General features: G+C 37.3%; 1 pseudogene; it reads right to left on the bottom strand.

Annotated features, from left to right (window-relative positions):
- Window positions 1-2,940: 2,940 nt before the first annotated feature.
- Window positions 2,941-9,357, bottom strand: LOC140514709 (keratin, type I cytoskeletal 18 pseudogene; annotated as a pseudogene).
- Between the last annotated feature and the right edge of the window lie 13,388 nt (window positions 9,358-22,745).

The following is a 22,745-nucleotide window of genomic DNA, read 5'->3' on the forward strand; positions in this document are numbered from 1 at the left end:
AGCCTATTAAAGAGTACTCTGGCAAGAATCTAGACAGCAATGACAGAGCGAGAAAGGGAGAGAGAGAGAGAGAGAGAGAGAGAGAGAGAGAGAGAGAGAGAGAGAGAGAGAGAGAGAGAGAGAGAGACTCCTCTGTGGTTGTCACAGTACACCTATTTTATTTTCCTTTGTAGAGGTAGATAATGAAGGTATCTTTGAGCATATGGAGGCTTACTTCTTTCTGCCATATAACTCAGAAAATTTCAGTTAGATTTTGTATGAGCAGTGGACACCCAGGCTCATAAATTTCAGCTCAGATAGAATCAACACAAGACACTGCCACATAAGAGAAATCTAATGGTATTCAAAACTTCTTCAGTTCAAAGTTGAGCTAAAGAGAGAGTGACTTCAATTTAAGGTATATGGTCAATGACTTTAGTATTATTAATGAGAACACTATGGAAGTGTTCAGCCCATCTCTCCAGGATCATATCTTTTACACTAATTAATTTGTTTCCATCAGCACTGAGTAGCTGATATGCACCATAGGTCTTTGGCCTATAAATCACCTTCAGAATATCCTAAGGGTGCTTTGGATTGTTACTGACAGTATAAAGCTAAGTTTCATCTACCTTCTTACTGAGAAGACTCCTGCATCTCTCTAATCTTCATTTGCACTTTACTTTTGATGAAGTTAAATGCTACCTTCTTAGAAATACTGTCAATAAAACCTGTGGAATTCTCATTTTTTATTTAACAGCTTCTAATTTCCCCCATCATTTTCATCAAACCAATCTAGATGTATGTAGATGTTCTTACCAACATGATTAAATGTGCTACTCCACACCAAATCTCTGAAAACTGCCCATTTCATTTCTGATTCACTGTTTCCAAATGCATATTGGCTCACCTTTCCCTCCAAGCTAACAACTAACTGATCATGCACAAAGAAGCATCATAATCTGGTAACATTAAGTCTTCTGATAGTCATCTTGCCTTAACAGAGACACTGTTTTTATTTATGTGAATGTGTAACATGGAGATGATAAATCTATGATTATCCAGCACACTGCAACACACTTCATTTACTTTAGATTGACTAAGATGACAGAAAAGGAAGATGGCAAATGTAGGAGGGGATGTTGTTAAATAGGTACATTAATATACTGTTGTTGGAACTATGAATAGTCCAACCATTCTGGAAAACTTTTTGAAACTCTATCCAAAAGACTATTTAAATGTATATATCCTTTGCTCCAGCAACACCACTACTAGTTCTACAGCCCAAAGAGATGAAACAGAAGGTAGCACTCATGCACAAAAAAATATTTATGGCAATTCTTTTTGGAGTGTGAAGAATTGGGAACTTAGGTAAAACCATCAATTGGAGAATGGCTTGTTATGATATATAGTTATGGTATATAAATATGATACTGATTTGCTGTAAGGAGTCATGTTAGGAATGGTCCCAGAAAAAACAAGGAAGGTATTTATGAACTGAATCAGGTGAAGTGAGGAGAACCAGAATAATTTATGCACAGCAATCGTGTAAAGATAAGCAATGAAAAACTCAGCAACTCTGATCAATACAATGATACAACACAATTCAAAAAGACCTATGATGAAAAACATAATCTACTTCTGGATAGAGAAATCATGTACTTGGAGTGTATATTGAAATTTAAATTTGGCTTCTACAAAATTTTATTTTCCTATTTAAATGTGTTTTTGTATTCTTTGCCTTCGCAGTGCATGGAAAGGAGTTTGAAGAAATATGTGATTTTGGAACTTAAAACTTAAAACCTTACATTTTTTGAAGTAGTGAATGATGGGGAGACAAAGTAATATACCCATTCAGTTGTTGTTCTTGTGTCAGATGATTTTACTTGTCTTTTTCTTATTTGTTGCAACATATGATGTTTTATTTGAAATGGGAAAGTCAATATTCAGGAGTGACTCTAAAATAATAAAATAAATAAAATAAAGTGGTACCAATAAAATATTCAAATTAGAAAATGTCTTGTTTGTTTCCCCTTTTATCCATTTAGAACTTCAAAGAAGTTGTTGGAAAGTTTGAGTTCCTTTTATAGTTTAGATATAAAGTTATATCTGTCATGTTTACATATTTACTCAATCTTTTATTTTCTTGTTATTTTAATTATTTTCTTTTTGCAGTGTGTAATGAATTGTCTTAATGTAATCAGCACATCTACCTTACCTACTCTAATTCTTTTGATGGTCTATTTAATAGAATAATTCATCTCTACTCCACAATTGAAAGAAATATATTATTCTGCTTTCTGATTTTTTTTCTGTAAATGCTTAACTCTAGCTAGAATACATTGAAACATTTGGAGTGATATAAAGGTTCAGATTAATTTCATTCCATATTGGAGCCAGTTTTCCAAAGTTCATTAAAAAATGAATCATGTTGCCAGTTTTCATTTTATAAAATATTCTCAACCATTAATGTTAGGTGTGTATTTAGCACTGTCATTTGTTCTTTGTTACATTGTTCTCTATCTGAATTTTTGATTAGCACATATAATTTGTTTTAACTAAATATTTGTGAAGTACTTGAGGGTCAGGAAGTACTAGGTCACAGAATCATATAATTTCAAAGTTAAAAAGGACTTCTGCAGCCATCTAGTTTACCCCATATAATGATGATTATCTACTACAATATGCCCAAGAAGTGGTCATCCAGCTTTTGTTTAAAGAGCTACAAAGAAAATAATTGGCAATGACTACAATTCTGTACATCTCTAACTATTGGGAAGCTTTTTTTTTTTTTTTTTTACATCAAACCAAAATTGTTCCCTTTGCTACTTCCTCCCTCATTGTTTTTGTATCTGCCTTACAAACTAAACAGAATTTCTCTAGTTTTTTCTTCTTATTTTTTAGGTGACCAAAGAATCTTTATTAACTTCCTGACTCAGTCTGAGTTTTCAGTTTATGGCCCTAAAGCTGCAGGACTTCAGTGCCATTGGTCTCTGCCAACCACTTTGCTGTCTACAGTCCTCTCAGTGCTGGTCTTATGTAAGGAACTGCTGTTGCTGTCCAAGGTACGTACAAGATTGAAGTCCTCCCCATTCTCCAGCAGGTTGTGATAGGTGTTGATATGTGTATCCAGTTTGTCCTTAATGTTGAGCAGGGACTCATATTCCTGGGCCTGACACTGCCCCTCTGTTCCTCTCTGCCCCACCTCTGCTTCCAGGTGTGGCAAGGCTGTATTTATCTGCTCCATCTGGATAGTGTAGTGGGTCTCCACCTCCCTCAGGTTGTCCTTCAAACTGGTTTTTAAATTTTTAAGGGAATCCAGGTCAGTCTCTAGGAACTGGACTGTATGTTTTAGCTTGGTGACAGTGTTTCAGGCTGCTTCCACCTCCTCAGATCTTTTGTTGATTGTCAGTAGTCTCTTCAGTATGTTGGGAGCAGTATCTATCAAACTCCTCTCTGTTCTTCTGAGCCAGACCATCATCCTGAGCTCAAGTATCAGCCATGATCTTGCTCAAGCTCTGAGATTTGGCAGAGTCCACCTCCACGGTCACCCCAGAACCTGCGATTTGGACTTGTGGAAAATTCACCTCCTCCTCATGGTTTTTTTCCTAAAGAGTAGCTCTTCCTTCAGGGTTTCAATCTCTGTCTCCAGTTGTGTTGGGATTGGAAGCTCAATTCCGTGTGGACGGTCTCCGGGCTCTCCGGGGTCTCCGCCTCCGGCGTCTCCGCTGTCTCCGACATCGGTTCCCACTTACGGATCCTTCTAATGGGAATCCACGCATGACCTTTTCCTGTGGAGACACAAACATACCCTCGACCCCATATTAGTATCTTAAAATGTCTCATAGCTGGAGTAGTATGTGAGCCTTTTGAGACAGCTGTATCAAGCTCTGATTGTGTTAGGAGATACGTGATGGGTGGAGTCTCCCTGCCCTCGAGATTGTCCCGGATTGGAGCACACTATTGTTATCTAACAGCATGGTATTTAGATGCAAACTATGCTGCTGGAAGGTTAAGTAGGATTGAGGAAGCCTGAAAGCTCTCTTAGCACGTGTGGAGCCAAGAGGACAGTAGGCTCCGCTCCTCTTCTTTCCTCTCTCCCCTTCCCCTCTCTCCCCGCTTGTACTTCTACTTCCAATCCCTTAAGCTTAGCCTCCTTAGGAAATCTCCCCCTCTTCCTCCTAAGGAAGACCCTCCCTGCACTTGTAACCCAGACTCTGAAATAAAGCTCAACCCTTGTTCGACTCTGGAACGTCCTTTCTCTCATATGTGCATCCGGTTTTGGCCAACCGAAGACCTCGGAGGTGAGGTAAGAAAGACTCGGGTAGCCCACACAGGCCTCTAGGCCTGGCAGTTGGCGCCCCAACAGGGATTGGGAGCGCAGATAATCCTGGGTGCTTTTGGGGTACACCCGGAAGGGGCTGTGAAAGAAGCGAGTCCCGAATCCTAGATTCGGAAGGAGAGAAAGTGGAGAGAAGCTTCCCAAACCCCTGGGAAAAGGGCGGAGATGGGGAATTTATTGCCAGTAATAAAGCCAGAGGAACAGGAGGTCTGGGCTGAGAAACTTCACAGGGAATGCAGGAAGGCGGGGGTCACAATAGAGTTACATGACCTCCGAGAATTTTGTAAAAGGATTTGGAAAGTTTCTCCTTGGCTCAAGCAGGCAGGAATATCAAGAGAAAAATGGGGAGCGGTCGGAGAGCAAATGACTGCTTATGAGCAACAATACCCTGGGGAGCTGGAGGATTTAGATTTCCTGATATTCGGTGTAATTAAAAGCCTGCTGGAAGGGCTGGAGAGGCCAGGGCGGGATTGGAATGAGAGTGGAAGCGGAGAGAGGGGAGGGGAGGACCTTGGAGAGCAGAAAGTTAAGGAGTGTAGAGAAAAAAATAGGTTCGGAGCTCCATCTAGCGGATGGGAAAGGCGAGGCAGGGGAGAATACGCCGTGCCTTCCCTCTGCGCCTCCTTATAGCACGCTCCATACTGGAGCGGATAGGACCTGCCTTAGCGGTCGCTCAGTACCCCGGCACTGGAAGCTCAAAGAAAGCCAGAGACCAGTGTGGGGAATAGGAGGGTGCCAAAATACCTTAGAGACAATGCACCCAATAAAGTGGGAGGCAGAGGATAGCCAAGGGACCGTATGGCCATTGGTGATTCCAGGACTTAGTTTTAACATCTGGGGCAGAGACATTATGAGCCGCCTCTGGATGAGGTTATCAAATTTTTAGTAAGGACCATTGCTGTTACTCTGGAGTCCCCACCCTTGAATTGGAAGTCAGACACCCCGATTTGGGTGGAGCAATGGCCCCTGACTCCAGAAAAACTCCAGGCACTACAACTATTGGTTAAGGAGCAATTAGAAAAAGGAAATATAGAACCATCAAAGTCACCCTGGGATGCTCCTGTGTTTGTTATAAAGAAAAAATCCGGGAAATTCAGGTTCCTTACAGATCTAAGGAAGGTAAATCAGTCTCTCATGCCTATGGGAGCCCTGCAACCAGGTCTCCCTTCTCCTAATGCCATCCCGGAGGGTTGGTCACTTATAATCATTGATATTCAGGATTGTTTTTTTTCCATTCCTTTAAACAAAGTAGATTGTCCTCGGTTTGCTTTTACAATACCTCACCCCAATAACGAAGGATCTGCAAAGAGGTATCAGTGGAAGGTATTGCCCCAAGGTATGAGTTGCAGCCCCACCATCTGCCAGTGGTATGTTAATCAAGCCTTAGAAAGCCCCAGACAGCAATACCAATGCAAAATCATCCATTATATGGATGACATCCTTATAGCTGCACCTCATCTCAAGGAACTGGAGAAGTGTTTCCAAGCAGTAGAAAGGAACCTTTTAGGACTAGGATTAGTTATTGCTCCTGAAAAGATACAGAGAGGACCCAATTACAAATATTTGGGATATCAGATACAGGGCACCATCATTCGGCCGGAACCCCCAAAATGGGATATAAAGGTCCAAACACTCAATGATGCTCAGAAACTAGTAGGAGCTATCCAATGGATAAGATCAAAGGTGCCTATACCTTTACCTCTCATGCAACCTTTATATTCACTATTGACAGGAGACTCTGCTTTAAATTCCCCACAAACATTGACTCCTGAAGCAGCCAAGGCCATAGAGGCAATAAAAAAACAATTTTTAGAGTCCACCACATTTCGGTGGGATCCAGGAGGAGATCTGGAGGTATCTATTATCTCCACCACACCTCCCTATGCCATCATACACCAAAAATAGAAGCCCCTAGAGTGGATATATTTAAGTAAAACAGGAAGCAGTTTACTAAACAAGTGGGAATTTCTAGGACGGTTAGCACTAGTGGCAGTAAGAAGAGCCACCCACATATACCAAAAACAGCCAATTCTTTATGCTACACTCACCACTAAGGATGTAGAAGAGTTAGCTCAGAATCATGTTTCTTGGGCCACTATACTCCACTGGGCCCAGATGAAACCAAATTCGACTTTGCTATTCAAAGAATTATTACAGTGGGCCCCAGCACCAGTGAAAAGGTACTCACAAAACCCAGTAGAAGGGCCTAACATTTTTACAGATGCCACGAAACATCACAAGGCATCTATTTATAATTCGGCCTCCCAAGAGATATATATAGTTAACACACCCTACACCTCTACTCAACAGAACGAATTGGAAGTTATAATCCAAGCTCTCCAAATATATAGTGACATACCCATTAATATTATCACTGATAGTCAGTATGCATCTTTATTAATTTCATGGATTGAGGACTCTATTGTAGATTATCGGTCCAATATTTTTTCACAGTGTGAGTGGCTATTGACCACCATTAATAACAGAACACACCCTTTTTATGTTTTACATGTGCGCTCACATACAAATGGCACAGGACCAATTTTTGAAGGAAATCAAATAGCAGACAATTCACTATACCAGGTAGGGCACACTGTGGAACCACAAGAAAGGGCCCAAAAGGCTCATGATAGGTTCCACCTAGCCACAGAAGCCCTCTGCAAATTATATGGGATAACTCAGGAACAGGCCAGAAAAATTGTTAAGAGCTGTCTCCAATGTATCCCATTCCACCCATCTCTAGACCAGGGTGTCAATCCTCGTGGCTTGGCACCCAATGAAATTTGGCAAATGGATGTCACCCATCTTAAGGGCCAGTGCATATATGTGACAGTTGACACATGGTCCGGATTCCTTATGGTGACTTTACAGCCAGGTGAATCAAGTGCTAAAGTAATTCAACATCTTTGGCACTGTTTTTCTGTTTCAGGCTTACCCTTAGAAATAAAGACAGATAACGGCCCTGCCTATACTTCTCAAACCCTTACACACTTCCTCCGCGATCTAGGGATTCGACATGTTACAGGAATCCCCTACAATCCACAAGGCCAGGCCATAGTGGAAAGGGCCAATCTCACCTTGAAGGCGATCCTCGCTAAACAAAGAAGGGGAAAAGGTCACCTAACACAATCAGAGCTTGATACAGCTGTCTCAAAAGGCTCACATACTACTCCAGCTACGAGACATTTTAAGATACTAATATGGGGTCGAGGGTATGTTTGTGTCTCCACAGGAAAAGGTCATGCGTGGATTCCCATTAGAAGGATCCGTAAGTGGGAACCGATGTCGGAGACAGCGGAGACGCCAGAGGCGGAGACCCCGGAGAGCCCGGAGACCCCGGAGAAGGATCATACACCACCTGAGCCTGCTGCTGACAGCTTTAACCTTGCTGCCCAGAGAGGAGGCAGCACTCATCGCAACCGCAGACACTGCTGCTGACAGCTTCCCATCTAGGCATCTCTTTCCACCGGCTGAAGGAGGACTTTGATATCACAAAGCCAGGACATTGGGGGGGGAGGAGGTGACCAATTTTTCACCTGTATAGATCCATTTGCAAGATTAAGGGGGGTTGTGACGTGTAAAGCGCCTACACCAGCTGTTCCTCTTAAAATACACTTTGGGATTAGTTGATTGCACTTCCCCTGTTGTAACTCAGCCATTTAGTTTCATCTTTGTTTTATTTGATGCCTCCCTTTGTCAGTTGTGCTAGCTGCAGATTTCTGTGTGAATGAAGTCTTGTTTTAGGGTACTCATATGCTAAAGGCCTTCCTAATCCACTCAGCCTCCAGCCACTGTTTGCTCTAGAGCCAGGTGCGCTCCGCACAAAACAAAGAAGGGGATATGTTGGGATTGGAAGCTCAAATCCGTGTGGACGGTCTCGGGCGGGTAAAAGTGGGACTTCTAAATCTTAGAGTCTTACGAGGCCCTCCATGAACAGCGGGGATTCGAGAAGGTCAGACTGAGCTAGCTTGGCTAGCTCGGGTATTTCCGCCTCTCCCCGGGAGATACGTGATGGGTGGAGTCTCCCTGCCCTCGAGATTGTCCCAGATTGGAGCACACTATTGTTATCTAACAGCACGGTATTTAGATGCAAACTATGCTGCTGGAAGGTTAAGTAGGATTGAGGAAGCCTGAAAGCTCTCTTAGCACGTGTGGAGCCAAGAGGAAAGTAGGCTCTGCTCCTCTTCTTTCCTCTCTCCCCTCCCCCTCTCTCCCCGCTTGTACTTCTACTTCCAATCCCTTAAGCTTAGCCTCCTTAGGAAATCTCCCCCTCTTCCTCCTAAGGAAGACCCTCCCTGCACTTGTAACCCAGACTCTGAAATAAAGCTCAACCCTTGTTCGACTCTGGAACGTCCTTTCTCTCATATGTGCATCCGGTTTTGGCCAACCAAAGACCTTGGAGGTGAGGTAAGAAAGACTCGGGTAGCCCAATACAGGCCTCTAGGCCTGGCAAGTTGCAGCTTGGTCTTGTTGATGTTATCGATGACCTTCCAGAGGCCATGAATGTCACTTTATACAGACTGTCTCACGGCCAGCTCTGCTTCATACTTGAATGAAATCATCAGCCACTAGATAGGCATTATCAATCTGTAGGATGATTCTGGCATTGTCCACTGAGCTTGGATAAATCTGCTCCCACAGATTCTCAGTCGTCTTGAAATAGTGTCCCCATTCTCTGATCTGATGTTCTTTCTTCTCCAAATGCTCCCTGATTTTGCCTTTCAGTTTGAGATTCTCAGTCTCCAGGTTCCTGACACACTCCAGGTTAGAGGCAAGGCAGTCACTGAAGTCCTGTATAGTTTCCTTCTTTCCCTGTATCCCCTTTCCTGAAAATGGCCCATGCCATGAAGTTCCCATTTCCCAGCCCTTTGGAAACTGGTGGCACGGGCTTTGGAGATTCGGGAGCCAGAGACATCCACGCCCGCATAGATACTGGTGGTGTTGCTGGTCGACCAGATCTAGTAGTTGGGCACCTGAACTGAGCACAGGAAGCAATAATTGATGGAGAAGGTGAAGGAGCAGGGAGTGAAACTCATGATGATGGTAGAGAAATAGTTCTAGTTTTTCTAATCCTACATAACAATCCTTCAAATACATGAATACAATTCTCCTGGATCTTCAACATTACTCTAAATTTTCTTTTCTTTTTTATAAATATGCCCACTCCCTTCCGCTTTCTCTGCTATCTTGAATTCTAGGCCTTTTACCCTCCTCATGGCTCTTCTCTAATCACTTTCTACTTTCTATCTATGCCCTTTTCAGCCATAGTGATGGAGCCTATACTTCAGCTTCCAACTCACAAGAGCAGAATGCCATTTCTTACAGTCCTAAATTCAACCCAACACTATATTAGTTTGTGTTGTCTGTCACATACCACTCTTGACTAATATTGAGTTTCCTGTAAGCTAACATCCCCAGAACGCTTTCAGAACAATTTTTTTTTAAATCTGTGGATCCTCTAGCTTTTATTTTTTGAGGTTTCTTTTTCTATACAAGTTCAATATTTTGCATTTGTCCTTATCAATTTGTTTTTCATAAATTCAGCCTAATGCTCTGCTCTATGTGCCAGTCAAGTACAGGGGCCAACTTTATAGGGATATTTAAAGGATATATCACCACAATTTGCATAAGAAAAGATATCTGAGCAAAGTTTATTCTCCTTTCCAGTCAAATTAGAGAAAAAGTAAAATTAAGTAACTCTGCCTTCTCCATCTTCTTGATTATCATCATTCCATCTCTCTTAAGGAAAGGACCTTTTCTTTCCTTGATTCTTTTCTTCTAATACGAAATAACCATGGTTTGTTGTTAGTTTCCTCCACCATATTTGGCCCATTTTGATCTTTGCCACAGTTGTGATCTGTTTCCCAAACTCTTTCTTCTTTCTGTCCTGCTGTACTGTACAATATTCCAATGGTAAAATTCCTTCCATTTTTTGCATTCTTTGACTTTTGCTCAAACGCTATTATGCTGCTTCTTCCTCTGTCTGCTACATTTCCTCAGAAGGTTACACTCTGCCAATCTATAATATTACCTCTCCCCTCTTTCCCTATATTTTTTCTTTTGAAAAGTATAATGCCATCTAGATTGAAAGTCTAGTCATGGGCTTCACCCAATTAAACTTCAGTGATTCTGATAAGGAAACACATGCCCCTTTGAATTAAGACTGCTAGTTTCTTCCTGCTGTCATTGTCTAAACTATAGGCATTTGGTGTATAGGTACTTGGGGTCACAAGTTTTACTAATGGATCTTTTCTTGTTTTTTGTCTCTTGAATTATTGCCTATCTATACTGTTAAAATTGCACCTTCCACAAGTCTATTCTAGAATATCTGACTGGTGGGGGACATAAACAGTCAATTTTCTCCTTCATTTATCCTTTTAGAAAAAAAATATTAAATTTATTAGATGCATAGCAACTACCTCCTTACCCAGCCTTTTAAGTCTACTTTATTTATAGCCATAAATCAGTCAAACATAAATTGAATTTTTTTAACAATGAAATCCAAATATCATCTTATGTACCATGTTTTCATCAGCCATTCATATCCTAAATGAGTTTTTCACTGTTAGAACCCAACAAAAACTTCTTTTTATGGAAGTTTTTATGTGGGGTAATGTGATCCTTGATATTCATGTACATTTTATGCAAAATATAATTTTCAAATCAAGTTCTAGGACAAAATATGATATTTTACTTGTATCACATTAGCATATAAATCAGTTCTGGAAGTTTTTTTTTTTTTATGGATTTGATCCTTCTATGAATCTCTCTGTCTCTCTGTCTCTCTCTCTCTTGCTCTCTTGCTCTCTCTCTCTCTTTCTCTGTCTATCTACACATGTATCCATATATACATAAAATTGATATAATGTAATGTAATATTGTGCTATAATATATCATATCATATTATATTATGTGTGCCTATATATATGTATATATTAGTGACATAGAAAATATATACACCATTGATTAAAAATTTAGAGATAGATCATTTATTTCACTCAATATTACAATATATACTCTCATATATATGAATGCATGCATATATACATATAACATACATTTGTATACATATATCTTTATTTATATGCCTCAGTGTACATGCATCTTTACCAAATATTTTGATATATTAGAGAATAAAAATGACATAAAAATGCAAGAAAACAGCTAAACCAAACACAGTGCTTGCTGATCATAATACAATAAGAATTACATTAAATAAAGGACTCCTTATTATAGGAGCAGCTAGGTAACTTAGTAAATAAAATATTGGGACTTGATCTTGCAAAGGAAATGGCATACCAGTTTAGTCTCTTTGTCAAAAAAATCTGAAAACAATCATTAGTTGGTCATGAAGAGTTCAGCATGACCCAATACAACAACAACAACAACAACAACAACAACAACAACAGAAACACCCAATAGCAAAAAGGGCTCTTAAAGAATTATAAAAGCAATTGGAAACCAAATTACATAACTTAAAATCATTATTGTGTGAAAAATGAAATTATAGAAACAATGGAAAACTTCACTAAAGAAAGTAAACACAATTAGACAACATACCAAAGCTTATGGAGAGAAGAATATCTCTAACTATATCTATATCTATATCTAAGTATTTAAGCATACATACATACTTAGAAATAGGTATAATGTGTATGACATATTATATACATATATATCTATCTTTAATCCACACAATAAAAATACAATAAATTGAGCAGGATTTTTTTAAAATCAGAACAAAGCTTCTTTAAATCACCAACTAATCATCAAAGCAGAAATTGTGAAAATTAAAGAAAAAAATAATAACATTGAATGGAAACATACTACTTAACTGTTAACTAAAAACATATATACGTACAATTTCTTATTACCTTTCTCTTAGTTCTCTGTACCCTCCCTTTATTCTTGTTCCCTCAAATTACCCCTTCAAGTTCAATATTTTGTAAGAGATTCTTTTTAAAAATAAGTGATAATGTAAATAGATAAGTAGATGATCTGATTAAAAATGAAAAGAAGGGCCAATTTTCATTAAAAAATTAAAGACGATAGTACACTTGAAGAGGAAATAAAAGAAATTATTAGAAACTATTTTCCCCAATCAAATAGTAATAAAAAGTTGAATACAGAGGAAATAAAGACACACATAGAATACAGAAAATACCCAGATTAACAAAGGAAGCAATAGAATGTTTAACTTGCACAATATCATAAAAAATAATTAAAATATCATTTGAAATCTCAGTGAAAAAGTAACTTCAGAACCACATGGATTCATGTGAATTACATCAAATATTCAAAGAAAAATCAATTCCAATTCTACCTAAATTGTTTGCCATTAATAATAAAAGAAGTCATCATTTTAAACTCTTTCTACAATGCAAACATATTCTTAATACGTAGAAAGAGACAAAGCAGAGAAAGAAAGTTACAGAACAATATATTTATTGATCATTTAATTTAAATAAATATTAATAAGTAGGGAAAAACTTCATATTGGAAAGACTGAATACTGTGATCAGCTTAGAAATGCTGAGATGATGTATTATACAGAAAATTATTATGACAATAAACACTATAAATAATAAAAGTACTAGAAAACCTTTGATTATATCAGCAAAAGCTAAAAAAGCTTTTGTGAAAATCCAAAATTTATTTACAACAAATAAAACACTTTTAGACATCATATAAATAAATGGACATTTACAATAGATGGAAATATTTGTATCTAAATTCAATGTATTAATATATAGGTGTATATGTACATGTTTGTATAACTATATCTGCATGTTTATATCTATGTACATATGTGTGCAGAATTAGAGCAAAATATGTGTGTCTTGAAGAGATAAGTGGTGTTCTCTAGCTACAAATAGTATGCCAGAAAGGCTTTTTTTTTCCTTTCCCTTATGGCTTTTCATTTTTTTCTCCTTTTTGGAGGTCGCATTCTTTTGCAGGGATTAAATGGTATGTCCATTTTATCATGAAGATTTGTTTCAAACTATCCCTTATCATCCTTCTTTTCTACTGACTTAAAGTCTTAATAATAAGTGCACTTTTTTTACTCCATTATGTTACTACTATATTAAGTAAATTTAGGTTTAATTATGTCACATACACAAAGCCCTGAGTCAAAGTGATAAATGGCAAAAAATTCACAAATTGCCATGACAATTAACTGCAGCTAAAATGACAATTTCAAGTATATTTATTATATTAAGGACTTCTCATACTATAGAATCAGTCCAGTGATATTTAACATTTATTAATTGTTTAATATGTTGATGGTGACATACTATGCATTTGAGATATAGTGTTAAAGAAACAGTATAGTTTCTATCCTCTATGACATGCATAAAAATACTGATATGAAGTAGAATATAAGGGCAAAACAGACATCTTATACAATGCTAAGACCATCAAATAGCCACTACATAATTTTTTTTTTTAAAAAAAGACAAATTAGATTCTCCAACATATTCTGGAAAATTTCAAATTTCAAGCTCTCACCACTTGAGGCATGGGGACTTTTATCATGTCAATTGTTCATCTAGTGAATGTTGCATGAAATAGTAGAAAGGGATAGTTTGTGGGGGCAGGGAAACCCTGGATTTGGCATAAAGAAAGCCTTGGTTTCAGTTCAATAACTCAGCTACTTTCTGTCTGTGTGAATCATTCAACATCTCTAAGCCTTAATTTCCTCATTTGTACAAAAGTGGATACTAATACTCAAAGGTTCTAAATCACAAGATTGTTATGAGGAAATTATGTTACAAATCTTAAAGCATTATAAAAAGGTGAGGCCCTCTTTCTTGATATTCTTCATTACCCACATTCTGTTCCTAGTTTCTCATGTCCTGTGAGCTAGAAGCCCAGTTCAAGACAGTTGCATGAAGAATGAAATCATTATTATACCTCCCACCAAATGAAAGAGATGTAGTTTTCTCCATTTTATTGCAAAGGAAATGTAAGTGGAATAGTAGATTTGACCAAAGCCCTTAAGAGCCTGGAATGTGACTCTAATCTCCTTTGTTCCAAATCCTATGTCATAATTGTTTCTCCCATGATGTTAAATAAACCACCAACTATGAAAATAAATTAAAATGCACAACTAGAATGTACTGCTAGATTAACATCTAGCAATAAAATACTGAAGTTACACCAAATGCAATAAAGTCTATGCAATCTACTCACTCAGTTAAGATTTGCCTTCAGCTAGTTAGTAATAACTTGACACATCACGTGAAACCTTGCCATGCTGGTTAGTCTCTTTGATTTTGCTCAGTCCCTTGATGCTATAGTGTAGATGATTCAGGAAGAGAAGGGAAAAAAATCGGATTTTGTAAAAGCTTTTTGATATTCCATGTATTTTGTGAAGTTTTTCTTGAAAGAAGGAAAAACCATTTTGCTTTGACATAATGAAGTCATGGATTTTTTAGAATTTCTTTGTGATTACCTGCACTCTATCTTTTATTTTACATAAGAAATACAAAGTCATAAAATTAGATTATTTGTCTAATTTTTAGTTCTTACTTCTTATTGAGGAAATTAGGAAATAGGAAAATTGAGAATACCTTAAGAAAGCAAATATTCCTAATCACTAAAGATATCACTCTCATAGTTAAAATGAAATTACTGTCTATTTTAAGTACTTAAATTTTGAATAATGTCAAATTAAAAAATTGAAATAATACAAAAAGCATTTTAAAAATAGAGGTTACTTCTCTAACACTACCTGTGTGACCTTGGGGAAGTCACTTTGCCTTTTTTGGCATCAGTTTCCTTACATGTTCAATGAGGGGATTGAAATAGATGGCCTCTAGCTCCCTTCTAGGCTCAAATCCTTGATCCTATGAGCTTTCTTTTGGTAGAGAGATAAAGGAAAAATATTATATTAATTTGTTATAAAATTCACATTGTAGATCTGGAGGAAGAGAAAATATCTGAAACAAGGCAGATGGGAAGGAAGAGTTCAAGCCCCATTTTACATAGGCAAATGTGAAGGTAGTCTATTGCAGTCTCTAACACATCATCATCATCAAATAATGGCTTATCTTTATATAGTTATCACTATGCACCAGGCACTATACTAAGTGCTTCAGAATTATTATCTCATTTGATTTTCACAAAGACTCTGAGAGATTGGTGCCATTTTTATATTTATTTGACATATGAGGAAACTGAGGCTGAATGTGGTGACTCTCAAAGCTTGTAAGGGTCTGAGGCCATATTTGAACTCCTGTCTTTATGATTCCAGGACTGGCATTCTATTCATTGCACCACCTCAATGCCTCTATAATTTATAGTAAGATGTTCATAAATTACTGTGCTGAGGTCAATTTCTGAAGTACACAAAAGGATTCATTGGCAGATGGGAGTTATCAAATGATTCAAGAGGCATTACTGAGTAATTTAGTAAAACTCCATCAGGCTAGATGTCAAATGACACCATATAGTCTGTGGTAATTTTGTCTTATAAATTTCTAAGAGTGAAACAGCATTTTTTGGATAGTAATGATGTACTAATTAGGACCAATCCTAAGTTAATTTTAGAGTCAGATAGCTTGTAAGTAGTAAAGCTGGGTGGTCTAGTGGGTAGAGAGCTGGACCTGGCATCAGGAAGACCTGAGTGCAAACCCAATGCAGCCTCCGACACTAACTGGCTGTGTGACCTTGGGTCATCACTTAACCTTGTTTGGCTCAATTTCCTCATCTCTAAAATGAGCTTGAGAAGGAAATGGAAAGCCCTTCTAGGATCTTTGCCAAGAAAATCTCAAATGAAGTCATGAAGAGTTGGACTCAACTGAAAAAAAAAAATGACCGAACCACAACAGTGAAGTCAGAAGCACTTGTCATCATATAGAGAGTGCCAAGTGAGTAATAACTTTGGTTGTCCAACATTTTACCTAAAACTTAAATCCTACATAGTTACTCAGGGCAATTAGAGTTTAAAAGTCTTAGCAACAGTAACACAACAAGCATGTTGAAGGCCACACTTGAATAAGGTCTACTTGACTCTAAGGAATATTCTCTAACCACTATTCCATACTATCTCAGTTACACATATCTATCTATTATTTATATAACTGAATTTAAAGGATGTATTTACCTTTACAAGGTGTGATATGTCTATGTAGAAAGAAATAAATTTAAAAATGTAGAAATGAATAAAATGTGTTCATGAAAAAATTAAAATATTTTGAACAAATCAAATAGGCATTCATTCATTTGAAGAAATTCATTTTTCCTTCCAGATCATAACATTCCCCAAGAACCAAGCAAATTAGAGAAATAATACTCATTAACTAAAATTAGGTTTATTCTATTTAACAGGTGTTTTGGTCTATTTTACCCTAAGGGTAGAACACAAAGCATTCCAAAAGTTAATTGTTCAATAATTGTAAAATTTGAACATTAATTTCCAACAGTTTTGTTCACACTGTAGCGTTATTAAATGTATGCCATTTATCTTTGCATTTGTTCTATTTGCACCAAAGTATAGATCCATGCTATAATTTGAGAAATAGCTTCATATTAATTGCATGCGATAATCCTACACCATAAAACACTCTTTGGGGAAAAGTGTTTTATAAAACTTGAACATCATCGTCTAGATACATAGTAGGGATGTTGCCCTTGAATTAATTTAATGAGTGTTCATAATTGAGAAAATAAATAATAATAAAGGCCTGTAGAGATTTTCTAATCTGGTCGCTCATTGTGTGAAGCATCAAGGTTTTGAGAAATAACACTGACTTAGGAGTCAAAAGACATTTATATAAGTCCCACCCCTGATACTTGCTACCTGTATCACCTTGAACAAATCATCTACCATCTCAAAGTCTCAGTTTCCTTATCTATAAAATTAAGGTATTGGATGAGGTGGCTTCTGAAACCCCTACCATCTTTAGGATTATGATTTTATCATCTACCAACAAAAGAAGTAGTAGCATAATATTGAGTCTATGCACAAACATTTCATGAACAATGACTATGAAAACTTAAAGTAGATAATAATGAAAAGTTCTTTGAAAACCTGTAAGTGCTGTAAGTGGCAGTCTTTTCCCTCTAATGGACCTAACATTTACAGAGGCACTTTCAGATACATTAGAAATTTAAATCTGTGCACCTATATTAATTTTGCAAACAAATAGAATGTGTCCTATTCCCATGTTTCATGCCAACATGTACGTCATCTTGAATTCTTGGGAAAAGAATCTGTGAGAACTCATGTTATAAAGCTTATCCAAAACTAATCTATGTCCACTGCCCAAGGTCTAGCCAATCTCAGCATTGGGAGTTAAAGCTCACAAAGAAATGTTCTGTCCATGGTAACTAATACAAGGCATGTATTAATGCAATCCTTTTGACCTTTTTCATCGTAGTTAATATAGGTTTTTATATAAGAAAGAGCAGCTAACTTGTAGTAAGACAACTTGATTTCAAACATTATCTCTCTTCTTCTTCCTCTCTGAGTGACCTTGGATGATTCATTTAACCTTTCTAGGTTTTTTTCTCCACAATAAGAGGAGATTTGAACTAGATGACACAGAATATATCTTCCACCTCTAAGTATATATTCTGAATATATTTCTTTTTCTAACAATTGATGGATGGGTGTAGTCCTGGAGGAACCATAATTGCATTCATATTGTCTGAATAATTTAAATTAGAAACGTAAATAAATTGCAGCTGAATAGAAAAAAAGCATTAGTACCTTAAGTGTGTCCCCGAGTGTCTGTTATATCAGACCTATGATAATCTTGATTTATAGCACTAACAATGAAATTAAATAACTATCCCAATGACAATGAAACTTATCTCAATATAGAATTACAGATCTGGAACTGGAAGGGACCTTAAGATCTGTATTACATAGGCAATATACACAGCACTGATAGTGATTATGAATATGCCAGCATAGTTCTGAATTGCAAAGTTTAACAGACTCTCCATATAGAAGGCCGATGAAAACATTTATTCAGACATCAAAAAGCCAAGTCTCAACACCAGAAAGCCAAATTCATCAGAGTAACCAAGAAGTCAATACACATTAACACTGCAAGGGACAAAGGTAATTCCAAGCCTCCCCCCCCGCCCAACCCCACTGGGGCCCTTCCCACAAAGACTCTTGAGTCTAACTGTGTTTGCTTGCTTGTTTCGTTCCCAGCTCTGGCTAACCTGACCAACTTCCTCTCAGCTCTACTCCACCCTTCCTATTCCATATGTTCAGTAAGCTTCTTCTACCACATGTGACTTTGGTTTCCATGTGATTTAAACAGGTCACATGGTGTAGCCCCAATGCAATATTCACCACATCTACCATGGCCATGAATATCCCAGCACAATTATGAATTTCAAAATATCACAGACTCTCCACATAGAAGGCAGAAACAAAACCTTTTGTTAGACACCAGAAAGACAAATCCATCACACTAACAAAAATCTATATATGAAAACAATGCAGAGAACAACACCATCCCTAAGCTTTCCCCCTGCTAGGTTTCTCACAAACCAGCTGCATTAGAAAAATCACAAGCAGTCTTCCCTTAAAGAAAATCATAACCAGCCCTTTCACATATGCTAGCTAGCAGCCTGCATCCTTCCTAGCTCTGACTGCTCTTAAGATTAATATCCTCTGAGCTCTACTGTAGTTTTGCCTCTCCCTGCTCCCCATTTAGCAAACTCCTCCCACCACAGGTTCCCTGAGACTCAGACTCATTTGACCCAGGCAGATCCCATGGGCCAATTATTGAATATGAAAGATCTGCCTATTTAAAATTACGATTACACATGGGCCTATGAATAAATGGGAAAGATCTTCCCATTTAAAATACCTTTCCATTTGGCCCCAAGATCTTTCTTATTCATTACATAGGTTGGTGGCACAATGGTATCAACAGAATTATAACAGGGATAATAGAAAATAAGCATATAAAACAATATCCTAGGCAACTGGTGTCAATTTAACAGCAGTATAACAGGAATCACACAAAATGAGCACATAAAATAAGATCTTAGGGTGAGACTTGACCACAAACACCCTGTCATTCCTCCTCTCAAATAAAGGGTACCCAAAATCTTGGGGTAAGGGGTGAAGATCTCTTTTTCCATAGCTACTTGCTGTTGAGATTGGGCATAGAGCTGTCACTGCCCCAAAAGGTCGCATTAGAGGGGCCAGTTCTTTAGCTGACATCAGTAGCTTGGTTGACACCAAGTCCAGGGGTGATACAGCGTAGTCATGGACATGGGATAACATCTGGCTTAAGCAATCAGGTATTTGCAGTTTGAGGTACTAACCCACCAGAAAACAAATTTAGCAAACAAATTTATAAAAAAGCCAAAAAGAAACAAGGAGAACATAACCAGAAGCAGGGTAGATATAGGGTCAGCTGTATTTCTGGAGTCCATGAACTCACTATCAAAGCCTCATTCATGGTAGATTATATGAGTTAAAGGTACACTTTGGTAACCATCTTCTCCTGAATAAACAACGGTTATGGTATTATCTTTCACATGTGCTAAAATTTCCACATACTTTGGAACGTCATCTGGCTTCATTTTATCTATATATTAGTTACCAGTTTTATGATCCTTCAGTTCCTCTGCTAGTTATTTGAGGAGGAGGGTCAATTTCCCCAAGGGGTATTGTTTCATAAGGAATAATAATCACTTAAACTGTTCTATCATTTGTACAAAACAGTATAAGTATATCACCTAATTTTGGAATGTCACCCTAATTTGTCCTTGATAATTAGAATCTGTTACTCCAGTCAATATATGTATTCCTCAAGCTGCTAATCTTAACTTAGGTAAAATCTGTACAAAATGATTTTTAAGAATTCTCATACATATTTCAGAAGAGATTTTTCTTGTTTCTCTTCTATCCAACCTACAGTCCTCTAAACAATATAAATCATATTCTGCCACAGCAGGAGTCCCTGTACTGGGTACTGTAATAGTACTAGGAGATATTACCTCTTAGTCCAGTACTCAATATTTGGAATCTTATGTATTTTTTGATTTCCAACTTGCAGATTGGCATCTTCATTCTGGCTAGAAGTGTACTTCCTCCCAACAGTCTATTATTCAAATTATATAAAACAATTAAAAAATTATCTTTCCAATATTGATAAGAATTGTTAGAACTTAACTTCCTTAACTGTTCTTTCAGCAATCTGTTAATTTCTTCAATTAACCCAGACACTTGTGGATGATATGGATAATGATATATCAATTTTATGTCATTTCATACACAATATCTCTTCATTTCATTACCTTAGAAATGTGAACCAGTGTCACTTTGAATCTACATTGAGGTCCCATAATACAGGCTTATTGTTTTTTGAGTTTTAGAGGTGTTTTTCTGGGTTGCATTCTTATAGGGAGAAACCACTATTACATCTGAATAAATGTGAACAGAAGTACATATAAATTTGCATCTTTTATCTTGGGATAGGAGCCCAATGTATTTGCCAAATTTGGGCTGGTAGTTTCCCACTTGCTATTTCTCCAGTTACTACCCAAGGAAGAGTTGATTTGTTTTCCAACTGACATATATAACATTCCTCTGCTACTTATTTTAAAAGTGAATGAGAGATACTAATACTTTGGTTTTGTGACCACCAATGTGTGACCTGGGTCCCTAAATGTTCAATCACTAGAAGGGTCCATTTTGCTAGTACCAGATCATCAACTGGGGAAATATGCTGAGTAGCAATCTTTGCTTAGGCAATCAGCATGTACATTGTACTCGTATTCTGGTGTGGTGAAGGTCATGTGGGCATCTACGTAAAAAACTGACAAATTAGTCACCAAAGACCTGTTTCTTATATCTTCCCATAATTCTTTTGTTTGCCATGAATTTCCCAATTTTAATTTTTTCCACATGGGCATCCATGTAGCTAATCCATTAGCTATTGCCCATAAGTCAGAGATTATATGACATGGTCCTCTTTGTTATTTTTGGTAGCTTGATATACTACCATAAGTTCTACATATTGACTACTTCCACCTACACCATTCCTTTCCAAATTCTTCCTCGTATATAAATTATAGGCTACCACTTTCCAATGTCTTTTGTGGCCCAAATATGTTTTTTTGTCCCATCAGTAAATCACATATGTCTCTTTTGTTCTTCATTTTATTTGTCATATCCCTCATTCCATTTTACCAAGGACTGTACTACCTGTTGCTTTGGTTCAGAGTGTATATCATTTCCCACAATATCTTTGTTTGTTATGGTGTCATGTAAAGCAGAAGCTCTAATTTTGTCTCTTTTAGATCTATTTTTAATATTCCAGTTCCACTTAATTATGGCAGCCTTTTCTGCAAGTCCAGTTCTGTGCAATACTGGTGTACTCATCACCCAGGACATAATCAGAATTAGAGGCCTTAATATTACTTCATGGTCCAAAGTCAGTTGTTCAGTCTCTTCCAAGGCCCAATATGAATCTAACAATTGTTTTTCAAAAGTAGTTTATTGAATTCCAGATGAAAGAATTCTTCTAGACCAAATTCTTAGGGTACATTTCTTTTTTCTTGTTTTTGCCACAAACTCCCGTTTGCATATTCATCCCATAGAGTCACTTGTAATTCAACCTAGCCTTTTCGCATAGGCCGTAAATCCAGGGCCAATTGTATAGGGGCCTTTGATTCTTCAAAAGCTTTACTCTGCTCAAATCTTGAATCAAATTCACATTTTTTTCAAATTTTATATGAGTTTTGAAATTTGTCCTAGATGTGGTATGTGATGTCACTAATATCTAAATAACTCTATAAACTTTTGGTTTTCTTTCTTATTGGTGGGAATAGAAAAGTCCTGAATCTTTTGTTGAATTTGTGAGACAATATCTCTCAGCCTCTTATTCCATTGTATACCCCAAAATTTTACAGTCGAGCTGACCCTTGAATCTTTATAGGGTTAATTATCCACTCTTTGATTTTCATATGCTCATTTAAAAGCATCAAACTCTTCTTGACATATTTTATATTTTTCTCCTGTTTCATTATATCATCTATTTTGTGGATAAGCTGTACACCAGGTAGCTCTACTTCATCTAAATGTTCAACCACAATCCTATGACAAATAGGCTATGCAGATATCCTTGTGGTAATCGTGTTAAAGGAAACATTTTAACTCTGACAAGTGAAAGAAAATTATTTCCATCGTTTTGAGTCTATTGGAGTAGTAAAGAAAACAATGACTAAGTCAATGACTGCATACCGAGTCCTATCATATTTCTGAATCCTTTCTGTTAAGGTAATGGTTTCTGGAACAGCTGCACACAAAGGAATAATCACATTATTCAAATTATCCATTGCCATCCTCCCTGTCCCATCTGTCTTTCATACTGCCCAGATAGGATTATTCCATCAAGTGACTTTAGGGACTAACATTCCTGCCTCAACATATTCCTTTATA

Source organism: Notamacropus eugenii, chromosome 7 (assembly GCF_028372415.1).
Source record: "Notamacropus eugenii isolate mMacEug1 chromosome 7, mMacEug1.pri_v2, whole genome shotgun sequence".
NCBI lineage: Eukaryota > Metazoa > Chordata > Mammalia > Diprotodontia > Macropodidae > Notamacropus > Notamacropus eugenii.